Source organism: Drosophila albomicans, chromosome 4, assembly GCF_009650485.2.
Source record: "Drosophila albomicans strain 15112-1751.03 chromosome 4, ASM965048v2, whole genome shotgun sequence".
Lineage (NCBI taxonomy): Eukaryota > Metazoa > Arthropoda > Insecta > Diptera > Drosophilidae > Drosophila > Drosophila albomicans.
The window spans coordinates 793,146-800,432 of NC_047630.2; positions in this window are offsets into that span (position 1 = coordinate 793,146).

Here is a 7,287-nt window from a genome sequence, read left to right on the forward strand (position 1 = left end):
TTAATATATAAATTATATATATATGTATATTGATTGTGAAGAAGTAATAAATTTAAATTATTATTGCGCATAACATTTTATCACACAAATTGAATAATAATAATAAATAATTTTCCAAATAATATATATTACGAAAATAACTACAATAGGTCATTCAATAGCGCCGGGCTTTTAAATGTAATATTAAATAATCCAATGATTTAAATTCCAAATATAAAAATGTGACCAAATTAAATTTGAAGTGTGTGGCTGTATAAATAAATGGCAAAATTAACATATGTTTACGTAGGTGTAGGTGGTAATTGTGATGTGATGCCTCTAAAACGGTGAATGACTCGGTCATGCACCAAAGCTAATCGCTACGAAACTGTTAGAGCTAGTGTTTTGATTGAATCAAAAAAAGGTGTATAATTTAATTTATTGAATATATTAAAATAATAATTTATTGAACACACTAAAATGAATTAATTAATTTTCGTTCCTTATCTTAAGGTGACCAGCTAGCCTTTGTACGTTCCATATTATGACACTCTAATTTGTTATACATGCTACTCATAGGGTAATATGGAATTATAACTTTGCGCCTACAAGAAGATTTCAAAGACTATAAAATATAGAGATAAAAAATGATGCAACACCCACTTTTGCCCCCGTTATACGAAAAATTCGAAAGTACAAGTGTAATTTTAAAACTAAAGCCGTGATTTTTGGAGCATTCAATACTAACTAGAGTATTTATGATTCCTGGTTGTAGAAGTTACTTAAGAAATACTTTTGTATAGCAAAAAACGCTTATTTCAATCGTGTTAGTTGCTTTGGCTGACAAGCCAGTATATTGTGTTCTTTATGGTATAATTTGAATATTTTACATTATTGATAAAAAAAATAAAGGCTTTGGTATATTTTAGTATTTTGTGCTAAAATATCTAGCTGTATAGCTGTAGCTTTATTACTTGCTTAAGGATCGTAATTAAATTTTCAGCAATAATATAAAATTTGGAACGCAATATAGGATGCTTACAACTTTTTATCCCACTTCTATCATCCATTCTACCATAAGAATTGATCATGAGCTCTGTTTGACCATTTTTTTAAGGGGATACAGCTTATAATTAAAAAATTCGTTACACCATAAGACTGTACTCAATTCGATTGAAAGAATAGAAAATACAAGTTTGAGTCCGACCACGTATCGACTTCCGCATGAAATATCAAACAGACAAAGGGTTAAAACGGTCAAATTCCAATTCGAATAACGACTGGATAGCGGAATCAGTGGTAAGTAAGGGTAGCGATTAAGGAGAGGTAGGCAAAAAGCAGTTCAGAAACTCGGAAACTAGAGTTTATGTGCACCAAATCAATATGGAAATCAATAAATAAAAAAATGTACACAGCCCACGAAGCAGTCGTCACCCTTAGATAGTGCCAAAAATGTACACCCTTCAATTTACACACACACATTCGCACACATACAAATTGAAAGTGGATAATGTAACGATGCCTACAAGCTTGAGGGGATGTTTAATTACCAAAACCAAGTTTGGTTACCAGTAAACAATTGTAAGATATTTTCCATTTTTACACGCAGATCAGGTTTGTTTTAAACTTTTGCCTCGCAAGTAGAAAAAAATCGAAAAACAAGTGTATTTTTGTATCTCGAATTAATTTTTAGTACATACAATTATAGCCGCAGTGTTTGTGACTCCTAAAAATTTGGTTGCGATCAGTTCAATGTAGAAGATATTTATGAAATACTTTTGTATGGGAAAAACGCCTGCTATAATCGGATCTTAATTTGGCATATATAAATTGGCATATTTTTGGCATATATAAATTTGGTAATATAATTCTGATTTAGTCTTTAAAATCGATTCTATTCGAAAAATCCGGCAGAATTGTTATCTAGGCAGAACGAATGTTTTAATTCCCTTTATATAACGTTAGGACCCGAAGCGGTGGTGCCGGGTAAAATTGTAAGTATATTAAAAACTTAAATAATTCGAAATAATTAATTTTTTTCTTAATTTAAGTGCATTAATCATTTATTATTTTCTGCATTTCAGTACTTATCTTAGTCTTAAATTAGTACATTACACGACTTTTTTCTTTATCAGGCGCATAAATAAACAACGCAGATGGTCTTCCAAACCGTGAACATGCCACATATTATTGACCATGGGAAAAACATGGATGTTTAAGATTCAAACCACAAACTTTTAAGGATTGGCCTTGTGATTTGTTGATGGTCATGGTCAAGACGGATCGGAAATTGAAGTCTTTTAAATTCAAACGGGAAATCGGTTGGGATCATCAGGATCCTCGGAATGAGAGCTTCGTAACCTTTGACTTTTCGATTCAGTATCGTCGCGTAAATTACATTGTTAATCGATTTTCTTACCACCAAGCGCGTACCGTTGCACATTTTTGGTTCGTTTATATTATTACCATTATATTTTTAAGTATTTGCAAGAAAGTGGCATGATTCTGGTGTTTCGCCACAAAGAAACGAATACAATGGCTCAGGTAGTGGAGTCAACAATTTCAATTTGCCACTAAGGCAGCATAATCCTGGTGTGGCGTTTCTCTGGAAAACTTTAATGCACCACAATGCAAGCAAACAATGTTCATTTGCCTAATGCAAACGCTAGGATGCCAGCTGTAATCATTGCTGCAATCGTATCGAAACGCTGCTCGATTCGAATCAGAACTTGATAAATTTCTTGTTCTGCGTCGCAAATTATCTATTTGTTGTCCTCTGTTGGTTGCTCGACGACTTTGCACTATCGATCGAGCTCTTGTGAGTCACAAGACTGAGAAGCACGAAGTCGAGCCATACTAACTACAATTAGTAAGACGATTCTTAGCACCCCTTTTTAATGGTATATCTACATACGTAAGACAGTTTTGGTAGGTATCCTATGTTCTATTCCTGCCTCTAAGCTACCTCCTCACCAATTTTCTGCCATATCGGTTAAACGCTCCTTGAGCTATAAACAGTGTAACTAACACAATATACATATATACAGTAGAATCCGGTTATAACGACTCCGCTTATAGTGTCCGACCGGTTATTACGACGAAAACTCGATGGCTTGGTTGGTCCCCATACAAACTTATATGAAAGGGCCTCCGCTTAGAACGTCTCCGCTTTTAGCGACAAACCGCTTATACCGACGAAATTTTTCAGAATTCAACCGGATATTGCGACGAAAAAAAAAATCAGCGAAATAATACCAAAAAATTTAAGCATCAAACGCTGTTAGAAATGTATGTGATTGGCACTCTTGTTGGGTGCGTAGGAGCGACAGGAAGGTTCTTACATTCTCGCTAATCTCTGTTAGTTTTAGCTGACGCCTTAGCTTATGCTAAGGAACATACAGGTATACGATTTATTATGGAAAAACCATGATATTAAATGAAATTTATACATTTTTTTTGTTTTGTTTAAAAATTAATTTGTTTTATCTTAAAACCCTATTACGAACATGGCAACCATAAAAAAACAACTTAAATTTGCTCTTTTCGGTTAGTGCGTCTTCCGGGTATAACGACGTAAAATCGTCGGTCCCTTGAAAATCGATATAACCGGAATATACTGTATATATAAAGGGTGTATCAACTACATATGTGCAATATACATAACATAGATATTAAAAAAAAAACACATGTTTTCTCTTATTTATTTACAATCTCTTTTAGACAATAAGTAAATTGTTTAATTAACTAATATTAAATTAACAGAAAAATAGAATTTTGCTAATGAGCTATTTTGCATATGTTTTCAGTTGAATGGCAAAAATAAAAAGTTATTTATTTCAGAACTTTTTTTATATGGGAACGTTCTTTATTGAAGATCACATAGTTTTTAAATTATAGACAAAAAATTATAAACATAAAATGTTGTACTTGCACTTTAGTTTTAAGACCTATAAATCTTTAAGCAAGAATAAAAGTAAAACGGTTTTTCTTTTAGCACTTAAATACTTTAATTATTATTCCATTAGATGTCTCTCGTTAAGATTTTCGCACGCGTTTGCATATAGTAATAAGTATCTACATACTTTCAGAAACTCATATGTACATATGTATACATATGTATGTATTTATAGTATGTATACATTCATACACACACTCGCATATGCAAACATACATAAGTTAGTTATGTCCCGGGGATGAGAATTTGCGCTCCTTGTGTTCATCACCGTGGATGATCTCGGTTTTTTTTATGTACACACAATTTTTTTTAATTTTTATGGTGTAGGGTGGTATTGCTGACAGTGCCTGTTCCAAAGCCTAAGCTAGCGTTCTCCGGTGGTGTTCAGACTGCTGCATAAGGTGGCAAAAATTGCCCCCTTCTACAGCTCATTTTGAAACACATATTCCGCTTGCTCTTCTTGCTTGTGCGCCACCACCAACTTCATTATAATTTTGTCGGGGTTGTTTTTTCATTTCTTTTCATTTTTTGTTGCTATACGAGTTTTTTTGCTTTATTCGCCTCATGGTGCCGTCAGCATGCCTCATGACTTGGACTACACCCTTCACTCGATGTAAAAATAAACGAACATACGATTGTAGGATATTCGTTAGTTTGTATGGCTCAATGTTTATGCCTACAGCACACGCAGAACAACGACACCCCCAATTTTTTTTAGCCGGTCCGTAAAAAATTGGATAAAAAGCGCTTGGCAATTTTAGCATCTGAAATTTCTAACATTGAAATATGGAATATCGATTTTTTGTTATGTTTTGTTGTCCTGTGTGCTTGCAAAAATACTTGTATTACATACATTCTATGGGTGTACTTTTGTGTATATGTATGTACATATGTATGTATATATGTAGATGGCGGCCTATAAGAACTCGATGTAGCATTGGAAGTATGAATAATTAAAAACTTTTGTATTATGAAGTTAAGTTGGAGATTCCAACTTATAAATATGTGACTTGCCCATTAGTTTCGTGTTGTATTTTGATATATGTATGTGTGACAATTTTATGTATGCCAATTATTAAAATGCATCACTCCTTTGACAAATTGGTTAAACTACTAACATTAATAATATTTAAAATATTGCTGGGTTTTGCGATAGTTGTAGTGCCCTCCAAGTATAGCCACAACAATGTATGTTGTGAGCATATGCTCCAGCAAAAGTTAATTTTACTCTTTTAGTTATTTCAGATTCAGTAAGGTTAAGTTACATTTTTATAAATCACAAAGACTACAGTTATTATTGTATTCGCGGCTCTAGCTTTAAAATTACGAGTTTTGTCAATTTGCGGGGACGTCAGTGGGCGTGTTCATTCAGAAGTACGGACATGGCCAGATCGTCTCTGCTGTTAACGCTGATCAAGAATATACACATTTCCTGCCGGCACAAAATTAGAATACCCTTCTACTCTATGGGTCGTAGCTTTCTTAATTGTGTTGACAATTTATTACCAAGTATATTTAACATTCTACCTACATATATTTGCCATATGTGAATCCTAATATATTCTGCACGAAAAATTACAAAAATCTGGAAACTTTGTAGAATTTCTTGTAGGATAAGATTACTTGAACCCTCAGCTTAACTATTTAGTTTTCGTTTCAATCTAAAACAGCTGTACAGGAACACTAATCCTAAATTATTTATATTTGAAATTGTAATCAAAAAATAAAAAAAAAAATTTGATTTGAAATTTTAATGTTTTTATTGAAATGATATACATAAATATTCATGGCACTTTTTGATTGATGTATTACAAAGCTTATTCCTCATTTTATTTCATTTTTGTCCGAGACGATCTAGCGATGTCCGTCGGTCCGTATGAAACACTGGATCTCAGAGACTATATGAGATAGAGCTATAATTTTTCTTCGACAGTATTTGTTATGTTTGCACGCAGATCAAGTTTGTTTCAAATTTTTGCCACGCCCACTTCCACTTCCGTCAAAAATAATAATCGAATAACATGCGTAATTTTAAAGCTAGAGCTGGTGTATGCAATAATAACAATAGTACTTATGATTCCTGTAAATTTGGTTGCGATCAGATAAAAATTGTGGAAGTTATTAAATAAATACTTTTGTATAGGCAAAAACGCCTACTTTCTAGGGGTCTTAGTTGCTTTGGCCGACAATCTGGTACATTGTGTCGTCGATGGTATATTCTGAATGTGGTACTGAATCGATTTAACAAAAATACCATTTGGTATATTTTTAGTATTTATGTAGTATTTTCGGTATATTTTGAATATAATACCGCAATGTTTTCCTTTTATTCAAAATGGGTAGCGGGTATCTCACAGAAGAGCACACTCGACTGGCTTGTTTAAATTGAGCTAGTAAAAAAAGTGTATAGGATATGTAAGAAACACTTTCTTGTGAGTACATTTTCCTATTTGAATTGTCACGACTACATGTGCTTAGATATTATAAATCGTTTAGTAATTAAATAAATAAAACAGGTTTGTGTTACACCACCATCACCATCAGCCACATTTGGAAACGACACGTATTGCCGAGCCACCAAATGCGATATGCCAGAGATATCAATGTCAATAGTCTCAGGCCATTTTTATACAGTTGCTCGGTGAACTACGTGCTCTCGGCCTATGCCATAAAGGTACATTTGTGACCGCTGCTGCTGCTGCTGCTGCAGATGCTTCAGTCCAATTTTCGTGTGGAAACCAAAAATGTAGGTGAGAATGAGACTTAGACGTGGGGTATATCTGGGATTTTTTGTTGTTGGTATCTGATGCAGGATTCCGAAGCACATTAACGCTTTAATTGCCTTTGTTTAATTTACCTTGGTGTGTACCGGAAATTTACAGGAACTTCATTTGTACTCAGACAGTGGCGTCCGGCAGGCGACTGCAGATTGGGGCTGTGTGTATCAAGGGATTAGCAACCCTCTGTCACAATACATCTCTTTAGTCGTGCGTGCAAGATATTCGATTAACTGCATCAGTAAAATAACTCCAGCACAGTTCATTCCAGGCTGTTGCCACTTTAGCCCAACCTAGAAGGTTGCATATTCATGAAAGTGGAGGTGAAGCTGGAATTGAAAAATTTCAATAATTGACTTTCGTATTGTTTGCTTATCTCGAAATTCAACACCGACATAATAAAAACTATAGGTTGGCCCTTTGCCCCAAAATGAAAGAAAATGTGTGATAAAAAGTAATAATTTCGCTTTCGACAAACTTAATAGATCCTTTTTAAGAAGTGTAGGAGTAAGACGAGAATTGAAAGTCGATGTAGCGTGGTAGTCAATTGTCAAAATAAGTAATCGCCGATCGTGT